Here is a 15,192-nt window from a genome sequence, read left to right on the forward strand (position 1 = left end):
CCTCTTCAAAAGTTCACTCTCAGCTGCACTGAGTTCCCTCTGCCCATCAGCTCGTTGGTATGGCTCCACTGATCAAGGCCCACCCTAAATGGGTGGGGCCATGCCTCCATGGAAATACCTCATCAGATTTATCACCCACAGTTGGGTGAGGCACATTCCATGGAAACACTCAAAGAAATCTAATCAAAACTGATAATGTCTGCCCACACAAGATTACATCAAAGACAAAGGCATTTGAGGAACACAATACATTCACACTGGCACATTCCACCCCCTGGACCCCAAAATGACATTATCTTTCCATATACAAAATACATTCTTCCCACAACAATATCACAGAAACTTAAATCAGTAACAAAAGTTAAGTTCAAGATACCATCAAAGTCAGTTATAGGTGTGGTCAGTCCTAAGGCATGATTTTCCTTTAGCTGTGGATCTGTGAACTTAGAACAAGTTATGTGCTTCCAATATACAAAGGAGGGATATTCAAAGGATGAACATTCCCATGGCCATAAGGAGAAACAATAAGGAAAACAGGGTCAACAGGGCCAAAACAGTTCCTAAAACCCACAAGACAAACTCCATTAGATTTCAAAGTCTGACAGTCATTAACAGAATGAGATTGCATCCTTGGGGCTTGAGAGAGTGGGAGTCTAACCCTTCCTAAGGGCCTTTTCAGCAGCCCTTTCCTTTCCAAATGCTTAGGTGAGTTCTCCAACATATCCACACACTGGGGAGACCACCTTCTTGGCCCCACCCTCCTCAAACATCGGGGCAGCTCCCAGATTCCCTTCCATCTCTGGGGCACATGCTCAACCCCTTCAGAACAGTGTGGTGGCAGCCAGGCTCTCCCCAATTCCCTGGGAATGTGCTCCACCCTCTTTGGGGCTTGGGGTAGAACATCTCCTGAGCATCGAGGTGGAAGGCCTGCACTCAACCTCCAGGGCAAACTCACCCTTTCAATGCATGTGGGCTGCTCCACTCTCCCAGCCCAAGACCTCTTGACTCCAGACCTCAACCACTATGTTTTTGTCTTTGAAGAAATTTTTCCTTCAATTTGTTCCTTGTCTGTCTCCTCTAGTCCAGACTGGCAATGGTTCTGTCTATAAAGATCTCACAAAAATTCTGTTGACTTCACATGAAGCACACAGGGGTCAAAGCCTTCAGACAGTAGGACTTTCCACAAATCCTTTCTGCTTAACTCCTTTTCCAATCTTGGCTTTTACTGAAACAGCAGCTGGTTTCCATGTTTAGTTAAATCCTTATGTTGGGCTGTAGCTTCTGGGGATCCATCCCCTGGAAGCCCAGAGTTGTTCAGGCCATCAATTTCTGGTTTCTTTGAAATATTCATCAGATATTGTACTTATATATTAATAAGGAAATATACTTTTATTTTTATCCTGTCTTCCTCATACCTATCTGGCTTTGGTATGAGGGGGATGGCCTTGTGGAATGAGTTAGGGAATGCTCTGAACTCTTCAAATTTTTGGAAGATTTTGAGCAGAGTTGGAGTTAATTCTTGGAATGTTTCACAGAATTCCTTGGTGAATCCACCTGGATCTGGGCATTTCTGCATTGGGAGGTTTTTGAAGAATGATTCAATCTTTTAGTAGTAATAGATTTGTTGAATCCTTCTATTGCTTCTTGAGTCACTGTAAGTAGTTTTTGTGCTTGTGAATTTAACCTTTCATCTAGGTTATCTAATTTATTGGTGTAAATTTTTCTTTGATTCTCTTATACTCCTCACTTCAGAAGAGTTGATGGTAATGTCCCTGTTTTCATTTTAGATTTTTGCAATTTTTAACCTTTATCTTTTTTCTTTCTCTGTCTAGCTAAAGGCTTGTCAACTCTTTTTATTTTTTCAAAGAACCATGTTTTGCTTATGCTGATTCTTTCCATTGTTTTGGTATTGTTTCATTTACCTATGCTCTAATGTTTGTTACTTCTTTCCATCTCAGTTTGGGTTTACATTTCCCTTTTTCTGTTTTCTCCAGTTTTTAGGTTAGGACTCACTTTAGGTGAAGAATTTCTTTTTTAATGCAAGCATATAGACAAATAAATTTCTCTCTCAGCACAACCTTCACTGCATCCCATAAATTGAGTAAGTTGTAATTTCATTTTCATTTGTCTAAAGTTATTTCCTAACTTTGCTTCTGATTTCCTGTTTAAAATATTGCTTGAGAGGGGATCCAAGATGGATTAAGAGAGACAGAGAAAAATTCTCCTCCATGAGAAACACTAGATAAAATACAGTAAGTGCTCCAGTATACTGGTTCCAGGGTTCCCCTGGCTGGGCAGGTTCTACATACTCAGTAACTCTGCACTTGCAGAAAATGAGACTGCCTTTGGAAACATGAGTGTCTGAGGCTTCTAGGGAAATGGCAGCCAAGCCATGACATGGTGGAGAGAAAGGGAGAGACAGTGTTTGGAGGTGGGTTAGTTTAAAATCATGGCAAGTGTCTTGGAAGCCAGAAGCTAGAGCTGCAGTTGAACATGATGGATTGTGCCTTCCATGCCTTGGACACACAACTCAATATCTAGTGTTGGTGATAGCCCTTCACACATGCATAGCTAACAGCCCCTGAGCCAGGACTGGGTGCTGAAGCAGGCAGAGGACTTCAGATGTGGGTAGATCCCATGCCCCATACAGCAATTTTTGCAGCAGGCTGGTAAACTCCCATTCACAGTGCTGTGGACAAGATCTTCCTTAGGGATTCTGCTTTCCTTTGACAGTGCACAATCTTCCTCTGCAGAGGCCCATGGAGTGCACAGCCTAGAGCCAGGGGTGCCACATCAAAATGCCAAGAGCCCTATGCCTATCCCAGGAACAGGGCCCACAGCAGAGAAGGAATGCAGGTAATCTGATCTGAAGGATTAAGCATAGGCTACAGCACCAGAATATTCCAGCCACAGCCCCAGGAATGGCTTGGAGTACTGGGTCTTAAATCCATCTTCCCTGCCTAACTGCACAGGGAAAACCCCCTAAACTCAGGGCTGGAGATCCCAACAGCACACAGAAAATTGGTGCACTGATTGGATTTCCAAAGGGTTTGGACCACCACTCACTGCAAAGAAGAATTTGTGGAGAACTGACTTGAAGGTAAGAGGTGACAAAAGATTGTCATCTAGTGCAGGTCAGGGAAAGTGCACCCCACCAAGCTTTAGCTCTGTCAAATTATAAATAATTGTTTAAATAAGCCTGAATTTCCTAAAAGAAGCTTATCAAGAAAAGCAAATGCCAAGATGCCAAAAACAGAAAATTTTAAAGCCTATGAAGAAACTAGAAGATATAGATAGCACAAATGCCCAAATTAAAAAAACCAAAGGAGACATAGAACTTGGAGCAATTAATCAAACAATTAATCACAAACACCACTATCATGGCTCAGGATATAAAGGACATCAAGAAGAACTTAGAAGAGCACAATGAATAATTTACCAGAGTAAAGAAAAAATAGACAAACTTATGGAAATAAATAACTGTTGATCAAATTAAAAAAGATTCTTGGAAGAAATAGCAGCACATTAGATGAATTAGAGGAAAGAATAAGCAAAATCAAAAAAGTATTAAGGAGAGTGAAAGTACAAAACAATGAATGGAGCAAAAAATTGAAAAATGTGACATGGATCTCAGGGATATGCTGGGAAAAATGAAGTGCACAAATATAATTCCACAAGGGGAAGAGAAGTGTAAAGGTCTAGGAAGAGTATTCAAAGACATTGTTTGGGAAAACTTCCCAACACTTCTAAATGCCATTGTTTGGGAAAACTTTCCAATCCTTCTAAATGCCAGAAATATGCAAATCATAGATGCCCTATAAAGTCCAAGAGAATAAATCCAAACAAGCCCAGTCCAAAACATTCTGATCAGATTGTCAAATGCTGATGAGAAGGAGCAAGTTCTGAAAGCAGCAAGAGAGAAGCCATACACCACATACAAGAGAAACCACATAAGACTAATTAGTGACTGCTCAGTGGTTACCATGGAGGCAAGGCAGCAGTGGTATGACATTTAAAATTTGAAAGAGTAAAATTGCCAACCAAGAATTCTTTACCCAGTGAAGCTTTCCTTGAAAATTTGAGGTTGAGCATAAAATCTTCACAGACAAGCAAATGCTGAAAGGATGTGCTAACAACAGACCTTCCCTACAAGAAATAGTAAAGGGAGGCCTACTGGCAGGGAGAAAAAGAAATGAGAGAGAGATCTGGAGAAGGGCTCAGAACTAAAGTGTATTAGTAAGGGTACATTAAAGGAAATAAAGAGAAAGGGGGGAAATATAGCAGACAAATTAAAACCAATGATATGATGGCTGATTCAAGAAGTGCTGTCACAGTAATAATATTGAATGTGAATGGATTAAACTCCACAATAAAAGATATACATTGGCAGAATGGATTTAAAAATATTGACCATCAATATGTTGCTTACAAGAAACTCATACCCAGAGACCCAAAGAAATTGAAAGTGAAAGGATGGAGTAAACTATTCCTTGCAAACTACAGCCAAAATAAAGGAGGAGTAGCAATATTAATCTCAGATATAATAGACTTTAAATGTATGGATGTTATAAGAGACTATGAAGGTCACCATATGCTAATAAAAGGGAAAATTCAACAAGAGGAAATAATCATAAATGTCTATGCATCCAAACAAGGTGCACCAAAGTACATGAGACAATAGCAAAACTGAAGGAAGCAATAGATTTTTCCACAATAATTATGGGAGACTTCAATACATCACTGTCTATAGGTAAATCAGAGGACCAATAAGGAAATTTAAAACTTAAAATTGTGATAAATGAATTTGAGTTAACTAATATATATAGAGCATTACATCCCAAATCACCAGGATACACTTTCTTCTCTAGGGCTCACAGAAATTTTTCCAGGATAGACATATTCTGGGGCATAAAACAAGCCTTAAAAAATTTTAAAGAATTGAAATTGTTCAAAGCACATTCTTTGACCAAAATGGAATACAATCAGAAGTCAATAACCATCAGAGACAGAAAATTCACAAATATCTGGAGGTTAAACAACACACTCCTAAACAATCTATGGGTTAAAGAAGAAATAGCAAGAAAAATTGTTAAATATATAGAGATGAATGAAAATGAGAACACAACATATCAAAACCTATGTGATGCAATGGAGGCAGTATAGAGGGAAAAATTTATAGTTTTAAATGCATACATAGAAAAGGAAGAAAGAGCTAAAATCAAATAACTAATGGGACAACTGAAGAAGCTAGAAAATGAAGAGCAAACTAATCCTAAACCAAGTAGAAGAAAAGAAATAACAAAGATTATAGTGGAAATAAATGACATAGAGAAAAAAAGCAATAGAGAGACTAAATAACACCAAAAGTTGGTTCTTTGAGAAGATCAACAAGATTGACAAGCTCCTTGCTAGACTGACAAAATCAAAAGAGAACACACATATAAACAAAATAATGAATGTGAAAGGTGACATTACTGCAGATACTGAAGAAGTTTGAAGAATTATAAGAGGATACTATAAATAACTATATGCCAAAAACTAGAAAAATTAGAGGAAGTGAACAATTTCCTGGAAAGACATGAACAACCTAGACTGATCAGAAGAAATAGAAGACCTCAATCAACTAATCACAAGCAAAGAAATCCAATCAGTCATCCAAAAGCTTCCCACGAACAAATGACCAAGGCCAGATGGCTTCACAGGGGACTTCTACCAAACATTCCAAAATGAACTGATACTAATCTTACTTAAAGTCTTGGAAAAAATTGAAGAAAATGGAACAGTACTTAATGCATTTCATCAAGCAAACATGACTCTAACACCAAAACCAAGTAAAGATGCTACAAGAAAGGAAATTTACAGGCCAAACTCCCTAATGAACGTAGATGCAGACAGCTCATATATTAAATGGGGAAGAAATATAAAAAGATAGTTGTATGAAGAGGAAATAAAAATTGTCAAGACACATGAAAAAATGTTCAACTTCACTAGATATTAGAGGGATGCATATTAAGACAACGAGATACAATCTCACACCAATTAGAATGGCTGCCAAAATGTCTCTGTAAACTTCAGCTGCTCTCTCAGCTCCATGCATTATTCAAGGTGTCCCTCTTGTCTGTAGCAACATTTCTCCTTGTGTCTGAGCTTATATAGTGCTCTAAGTAAAGGAATCAAGGCCCATGCTGAATGGGCAGGGCCACAACTCTATGGAAATTATCCAATTAGAGTCATCATCCACAGTTGGGTGGGTCATATCTCCATGGAAACACTCAAAGAATTATGATCTAATCAACACTGATACATCTGCCCAGACAAGATTACATCGAAGATAATGGCATTTTGGGGACATGATACATTCAAACTGGCACATTGCACCCCTGGACCCCAAAATGACATGATCTTTCCATATACAAATACCTTCAGCCCATTGCAATATCACAGAAAATTCAGTAACAATACTTAAGTACAAAATCAGTTACAGGCATGTTCTGTCCAAAAGCACAATTTCCCTCAGGCTCTGTACCTGTGAAACTTAAAACAAGTTATCTGCTTCCTATATACAAAGGAGGGACAGTAATAGCATAAACATTCCCATTGCCATAAGGAGAAACAGAAAGGAAAGCAGGGACTAACGGACCAAAAGAGTTCCTAAAACCTGCAGGGCAAACTCCATTAGATTTCAAAGTCTGAGAGTCATTTACAGAATGTTGTTGCATCCTTGGGGCTTGAGAGAGTGGGAGTCTAACCCTTCCCAATGGCCTTTGTGGCAGCCCTTTCCTCTCCAAACACTGCGGTGAGTGCTCCAAAATATTCACACTTTGGGGAGACCACCTGCTGGGCCCCACAATCCTCAAACATTTGGGCAGCACCAAGATTCTCTTCCATGTCTGGGGCACACTTTCAACCACTTCAGAAAAGTGGGTGGCAGCCAGGGTCTCCCCAGTCCCCTGGGAATGTGCTTTACCCTCTTTGAGGCCTGACGTGGCAACACCTTTCCTGAACATCAAGGTGGATGGCCCATCCTTGACCTCTGAGGCAAACTCACCCTTTCCATGCATATGGGCCACTCCACTCTCCCAGCCTGAGACCTCTTGACTCCAGACATCAACTTCTATGGCTCTGTATTTGAAGAAATTTTTCCTTAAATATGTTCCTTGTCTGTCCCCTCCAGTCCATAGTGGTAGTGGCTATATCTATAAAGATCTTGCAAAAATTCTGTTGGCTTTGCAAGAAGCACACAGGGGAGAAAGCCATCAGACAACAGGACTTTCCAAAAATCCTTTCTGGATTACTCCATCTCCAATTTTGGCTTGTACTGGAATGGCAGTCAGGTTCTATGTTTGGTTAAATCCTCATGTTGGGCTGTAGCTTTTGAAGCTCCACCCCTGGAAGCCTGGAATTTTCCAAACCATCAGTTTCCAGTTTCTTTGAACCCAAGAATTCAGTTCTAAGTTTGTCTCTCTCTGCTTGCATTTTACTATAAGCTGCAAGGAGAAGCCATGCTATATCTACAACTTTTAGATTTGAAATTTCATCAGCCAAGTATCCCTGCTCATCACCTTGAAATTCTTCCTTCCATTGGACACCAGGACTCAATTTTGTCAAATTCTCTGCCACTTTAAAACAAGGATCACCTTTCTTCAGTTCACAACACATTCATCATTTCTGCTCAAGGCCCCATCAAAAGCATATTTAGAGTCCATATTTCCACAGTCTCTTCAAAGCAGTTTAGGTCTTTTCTGTCAAGCTCCTCACAATTGTTCCAGAATCTTCCCCTTATCCATTTAAAAAGCCATTCCAACATGTTTGGTATTTGCACACTCAGCAGCACCCCACTCCTGGTACCAAAATCTGTTCTAGTTTGCTAATGCTGCTGGAATGTAAAACACCAGAAATGGATTGCCTTTTATAAAAGGGGGTATATTTGGTTACACAGTTACCATCTTAAGGCCATAAAGTATCCCAGGTAATGATTCAACAATTGGGTACCTTCACTGGAGGATGGCCAGTGGTGTTCAGAAACCCTCTGTTGGCTTGAAGGCACATGGCTGGTGTCTGCTCCAGAGTTCTGGTTTCAAAATGTTTTCTTCCAGGATGTTTCTCTCTAGGCTCCAGCTTCTCTACAAAATGTCACTCAGTTGCCTTTAGGGGTTTATCCTCTCATAACTTCTCTGGAGCTACAATCTGCTTCCAAAGGCCATCTCTGAAATGTCTCTATAAGCTTCAGCTGCTCTCTCAGCTTCCATGCATTCTTCAAAGTGTGTCTCTTAGCTGTAGCAAACTTGCTCCTGTCTGAGCTTATATAGTGCTCTAGTAAATTAATCAAAGCCCATGCTGAATGGGTGGGTCCACACATCCATGGAAATTATCTAATTAGGGTGATCACTCACAGTTGGGTGGGGCACATCTCCATGGAAACACTCAAAGAATTACAATCTAATCAACACTGATAAACATGCGCCCAGACAAGATTACATTAAAGATAATGGTATTTTGGGAGACATAATACATTCAAACTGGCACAATAAGGATTAGGAAATTTTTAGCAATTGTTTTATCAATTATTCTTTCTACCCCTTTCCCTTTTCTTGGATACCCATAACATGCATATATATACATAAAGTATATTCATAAAATGTATATATGTATACACATGTATATATATAACATAAATTTGTATCCTTCATGTTGTTGTTGAGTCCCTGAGACCCTCCTCAAATGTTTCTACACTTTTCCCTGCTCTGTGTGTGTAGGATTTCAGATGTCCTTTACTCTAGTTCACTAATCCTTTCTGCAGCCTCTTCAAATCTGTTATATATCTCCATTGTTTTTCATCTCTTCTTTTGTGCCTTTCATTTTCATGTTATTTCTTTTGAAACCTCCAAGTTCTTCTTTATTATCACCCAGTTTTTTCCTTGTATCCTTAAATGCTTTTGTCACATTATCCTTCAATGTGTTGAATTTAGATGTTTAAACATCCTTAATTATTTATTTCAACACCTGTATCTCATGTGAAGTTTTGTTTCTTTGTGCTGTATCCTTGTGCTTCCTGGTATTACTTGTTCTTTTGCTGGTGTCTAGGAATCTGATTTTATTAGTTTATTCTGGAGCTCATTTTCTCTTTTGCTGGGATTTTCTTGCTGTTTGGCTTTGTGTTCTGTTGTTTGATGTCAGGTTCAATTAATTCTAGACCTCTAGCATTTTCAATTAGAATTTTTTTCAGCTCTTATTTTTCTGATCCTTGCCCTGCATATATGGAATGCTTTTGATATTGCCCCATTTTTGTTCAGTTTTTCACTCACAGGAAAAAATCTCCTCAGAGAATATTGATCTGCTGGGTTTTGTTGTTTTTTCTTCTTCTATTTTTTACACTCCACTTGTTAACCTCTAGCCACTTTTACCTGGGGAGCTGATTCTGGGAGGAGGGTCCCCCCAGAAAATACTCTAATGAATCCCATACAAGATAGGTCCAGGTCTCATGGAAGTGGTGTAGATCAGTATAAATGTTCCTTGGGGGACAAGACCCAGCAGGGTGCCTGTCTTTTCTGTGAAGCCTTCTCATTCTGTGTTTTCCTGTCCTGCCAGATGGTGCATGTCAGCCCACTGCTCCCCACAGGACTAAAGTAGTATTGTGCCTTTAATTCTGGGCAGAACCTAACCAAGCCAGGGGTGTGGTTGAGAGGAAGTCAGTCTTCAACTTTCTATTTTTCTAGCTCCTGGGGTCTGAATTCTCTATGTAAGTCACCACCTGGGTCGAGTTGTCCCCACTATTTTCTCCAGGAGTCACTCTTCATTCTCCTGTTCCTGTGCATCTTTTCAGTGGTTCTTTCCTAGGTTGCAGATTATTTCCTCATTGGGCTGTTCAGTACTCAGCTGAAGATCCCAGGACAGCCCTGCTTCACAGCTTTAGAACTGTATCTCTGTACACTGTCCTCCCTCTCCCTGGTTCTGACCACCTCAGATGCCCAACTCCATCCAGAGAGACCAATGGGCATTTCCTGGGGTTTCAATCCTGCATTGCATCCTGATAACATTCTTCAGGCTGTTAGCTACATGACTATAGTTCTCACCTCACTTCTCTCTGTTTCAGGGACCACCATTGTATACTGACATCTAATATCTAAGAACTGTTTTCATGTATTTTATCTGGATTAGTTTCTTAAAGATGGAGATTAAATCCAGTCCCTTCATCTTGCTCAAAATGGATACCGATAAATCATTTGATGTAATAACTGCACATATAATAATGCATTTAATATGGGTAATTATATCTGGAATTTAGAATACATACAATGTACGTAAATGATAATTCTTAGTTCCATCATATACTAAGATAATATTTCCAGCCATCTAAAGTATTCCCTATGGTTTTCCCTTGAATTATCCCATTATTGCCTCTCATGCTTGTACACTTCCTCCATTTTAGAATCAAGGGAAGGTAATTATGATGGGACTTCTTAGTCCATCAGTGAAATGGGATAATACTTCCATCTCAATGATGTAAATATTTAAAATGCTTGGTTCCTGGTAAAGGGTAGGACATTAGTAAATGGGAACTATTAGGAGGAAAATGATTCTCAGGTGGAACAAAAATATAAAGAAGGAAACCTCTTTCTTTGGACTTTGTGGAGTCAGGACATCTAGACAAACTCTCCTGACTTATGACATTAAAAATAGTGCTATCCAACAAAAGGAAGCCTGGATATGGTACCATGACCTTCCTATGATTTCCTCTGGGCCAAATGTGCAATAAATTGGACCTGAATTTAGGAATATGAACTCTAAATTTAGAAATAATATTGTTGGATTATTTGTACAGTATTACTGTATTTATTACCAAATATTACCAAATTTAACAACTGTACAATTTTTGTTACCATTATTTAACTCTTTCAAAGTTCACTGACATATTTCAACATCATAGAATTGATGAATCTAAAATGTTTGCAGAAGTTCTCTTCACAAGTTCAGGTAGACAGAGTTTGGGCCACGTATCTACACCTACCTAGAGGTATGTGCTATGCATGAACTGGTACTGTGGCATTCTGTTTAATGGCTTGACCTCTGGAGTAATACATGGCAAAATTCCAGCTCTGTCACCTGAGTATCCTTAGAAAAAGTTATTTAACTGCTTAGTTCCTCCATTTGTGGAACATAAAAGAAATTAATTCACAGAGATTTAAAAAGTTAAATATTTTTGTATGTGTAAGGTACTCAGAATGGTAATATGCAATATCTCTTTTTTTACTTTAACTGTTATTTTTCACTTTAATGTTAATTCTTATTACGTTTGTGTGTGTGATAATGAAAGTGTTCAAAACTTAATTTTGGTGATGAACACACAACTATATGATACCATGAACAATTGATTGTATGCTTTGTATAACTGTATGGTATGTGAATATATCTCAATAAAACTGAATTAAAAATTTTGGTAAGGAAAATGGCATTTTCTCACAAATGGGTATTAGAACACCACCTTCTTCTTAAAAATTAAGAAGAACTCTAATCACTCTACGTCCATAAGGGTCAGGGCTTCCATGGAGAAATAGTCATAGGCAATGCAGATGGCTGTGATGGTCTGGGACACAGCAGAGAAAATATAATTCGGCTGAATAGGGATAAACACCACAAATGTGATCACAATCAAACATTTTTGCTTGAGCTAATATATATTCATATATACTGAATGGAATTCTGAATGTTAAGAAAACACAATCAATGGACCACAGTTTAATTGGGGTAGTCTATATATTGAGAAGATGGAAGCTATTTGGATATGGTCTATGCTGCTTAGTACTGCTGTGTAGGATAGCCATTGGATTAAGCTTTGAACTTCCTCAAATTATTTTGCCAGTTTTCAGTTACCCTATACTCCAGTGAAAGCCATGGCTACTTATCTTCTACTTCATAAATGCAAGCTCTTCCTTGGAACTTCCCATTCTCACATTGAAAATGTTGAAAGAGGATTGCCTACTGGCTTATTCCTTCCTCTTTGCTCAGAGCATATATAAACATTCACTGTACAATCCTTGGTTATGTAGTGCATTTTATGGCACGTAGCCATCCCCATTGCTATATATGTTACCAGCAGTGTGGGAGTGAGGTCCCTTACCTACTGAAACCAGAAGAGGTATCCATGTAGAATACCTCCCTGGGGCTTCAGAGGGGACCTGCTGGCCATTGGAAGTGATGCTCTCTAGTGAAGCTGATCTTGCTTTGTCTCTTCTCTATGTGATTAAGCAGTGTTCCATCTGCCTGGTTAAGTTGGTGTTTTGTGGGCAAATCCAACATATAAATGGAATGGGTTGGCATCTCTCAGGTAGGACTCAGAACCTACCACAAATGCCTCTTCCCCAAAAGGTTGGTATGAACATGATCACCAAAAAAGCACCCCATGGCAACGTGGAGGTATAAGAATTCTTCAGTTCAGTAATCCTGGTATGGTTTTGGCACCCTGGGAGACAACAGGCTGAGTAACTTGCCTTCCTCTACCTTTAAGGAACAAAGTGAAATGCAAGAAGACTTTATGTTAAGAAACATGAACCAGTTTGATGGCTGTGTGAGAATGGATATGTGAGTAGTGGGTCCTAGAAACATGAAGGAATCTTTACCTGGCTCCTGGTTGCACACTCCTAGAGCACCCACCAACCATCATGGTGTTTCAAGGATGTTAAATGTCTCCCAAGGGGAATCTGAAATATTCTTCCACAAGTGAAACACAGAAATTAAAACATATATAAAAAAGCCAGGTGACCATCATGTGGCTTAGTTATTGCATGTATTCAAAAAGGTGCCACTCTAGACTTAGATGTCTTGATCAAAATGGCACAGCCTGAGGAAATTAATTATTGATCCTCTGCTAAAACACATTTTTGCCCACACAGAACAGCCAACCAGGCAAACCCATGCCACTTTTTGTCTGAGACCTTTGGAGCATGATAACATTGTTCCCAACTGCGTGGAACTTCTCAAAACCCCCACAGAAAATTGTTCATGAGGCCATAACTGCCCTCTACATTAAGAAATATACATGGCTATGATTCCACTCCTGGGCAGGATGTGGATGAGACAGTACTCCCTCAAACACCAATGGAAGTATTCATGAGACAAGGGATTCTCCAGTGGTAGACACCCATGCTCCTTCTGTTCTTCCTGGGGATGAGTGGGCAAAATGATGTAAAGTATTCTACACCACATCCCACTTTCTTATGGAAGCAACATAGATACAGGCTAGATAGATGGAAATCAGGATAAAAGAAGATGCACTCAAGGGCCAGATAGGGAAGACAAAGGAAAAACACCAGGGAAAGACAAAAGAAGGGGTGAAGTCCACCTTAATGGGACTGTGACTTTGATTACTAAAACAGGATACAGAAATTGCTGTGATGCATCTGGAAGATCACTGCTAATGCCAACACTAAGAGGAGAAAGGGGCCCTCTAAAGTAGATGTTGAAGCAATCATAGGAGTCAATAAAGAGCAGCAGGAAAAGGATAGGAAAGACTGGAAAGATTTAGAATACTGCATAGCTGCTCTTTGCTGAGTATTGAGTGAAGCATATCTTCCCTGTACTCCTATTGGGAAAGTGAGGAGGGCAGTTCCAAGGGTAAGCATACAGAGAACAATATGGAAGATGATTCACCTTGACTGTAGCCCAGTATTATGATCAATGGCAGCAACTAAATACCAAACCCTGCTTTGAATAGCAGCTTTTAGCCTGTTATTCAACCTTAGTGGAGACTGAAAATTTAGCCACTGATGTGCCCTCTGTGACTCTAGGGCCAGAACTGCCCATGGTTCTCACTAATCCTACTAATAAAGACAGGTTCAACAAAGCAATCTGATTAAATGGAAACGGTACATCCACGAGCAAGCCCCAGCAGGACCTTAAGGAGTGAATTGGCACCATGAACAAAGTTCTATTTTGCTGGATGGGGCCAGAAAGCATACAGAGGTTGTCCAACCTCACTAGGTTATGTGCAGTAGTCCAGCTGATGATATGGCTCAGTTCAGAGTTCAAACTGCAAAACTCATAGCTGATGGACTCCATTAGGCCACTGCAGGAATCTGTTCAAAGAATAACCACCTTTTGATTGAGTCTGGAGGGTGTTCTGTCCAATAGGTTGAACTCCATGTGGTGGTGATGGATGTTCAGACTACTCCAACATTCTGCTACATATTTATGGAGTCACTGACATTTGCAAACTGTCAATATTGTCCAGGGACTGGCAAGTCAATGACTGGATTATAAGAAGCTCCTCAATGTGGGCACAGGTGCTATAGCAACAGCTTGTGAGGTGGGAAAATGAATATGTCACCATTATTGATACCCATTACAAATGCTATTTGAAACAAAAACACATGGAACTTCCATGCTGATCAACCATGCACCCAAGTTGCCATGACTGTCTACTGCATCTGCCACAGGATACAAGCCCAATCCAGAAGCAAGAATGGGCCAAATCATGAGAAATCACTCTAGAAGAGTCAGAGGCCAAAGGCAGAGCAGTCATGTAACAATGAACTCAGGTGACACATCATGGTGTGATGGACCATATCAGGTAGGGATATCAGGACTTGCATGTAAGTTTGAACTCAACCACATTAATCTGCTACCCCTATCATGGGTTCCAATGGTGTCTCCCCACTTGAGAGATCCAAGATGTGGTACAGCAATTCACATTCAGCATGTGGATGCTGCCTTGAAGAAACTCATGGGCTATGTGAACTGATATGCAAGACTCCAATCAGATGAAGATATCCCATTTACAACTCACATGGCTCAGCAATGAGTTTGCTCCCATGGTGTGATAAAGGCCTATCATGCTCCCTATAACCTTCAAGAAAATGGGGCAATAGAACATTGGATTGGATGGCTCAAGTAACAGCTACACAATGACCATAAGGGAAAACTTATTGAATGGTACCCCTGTGTAATTAAGGCTACTGGGACATTGAAAACTGTATTCCAGTAGAAGGCAAACATGACAACAGGTCACATAGAACCAAGAGCCATGGGATTTTAGAATACAAAGTTCCCAGATGCAGCCAAGCATAATTCCTAAGAAAGGAAACTCCTGATGTACTATTGGGCTGTGGTAGGAATAGAAATGATTGTCAAAATCTCTCAGTCCTCCTGAGGATAGAAATCCCCATCATATCCTCAGTTCTGGGTAATCATTACACC

The 15,192-nt window shown here is 39.8% G+C and overlaps 1 protein-coding gene across 6 annotated transcripts in view; it reads left to right on the forward strand.

Moving 5' to 3' along the window:
• The window catches only part of LOC119524586 (zinc finger protein 596-like), a 1,058,357-nt gene that overhangs the window by 637,407 nt on the left and 405,758 nt on the right, over positions 1-15,192 (forward strand). The window contains exon 7 of one of the 6 annotated variants that reach the window (XM_037823297.1): positions 1,995-3,251. The exons of the other annotated variants lie outside the window; for them this stretch is intronic. The gene's annotated coding sequence lies outside the window, so the exon portion shown is untranslated. Of the gene's footprint in view, positions 1-1,994; positions 3,252-15,192 lie in introns of those variants that run through there. 6 annotated transcript variants of the gene reach the window in all.

This window comes from Choloepus didactylus, assembly GCF_015220235.1.
Source record: "Choloepus didactylus isolate mChoDid1 chromosome 11 unlocalized genomic scaffold, mChoDid1.pri SUPER_11_unloc2, whole genome shotgun sequence".
NCBI lineage: Eukaryota > Metazoa > Chordata > Mammalia > Pilosa > Megalonychidae > Choloepus > Choloepus didactylus.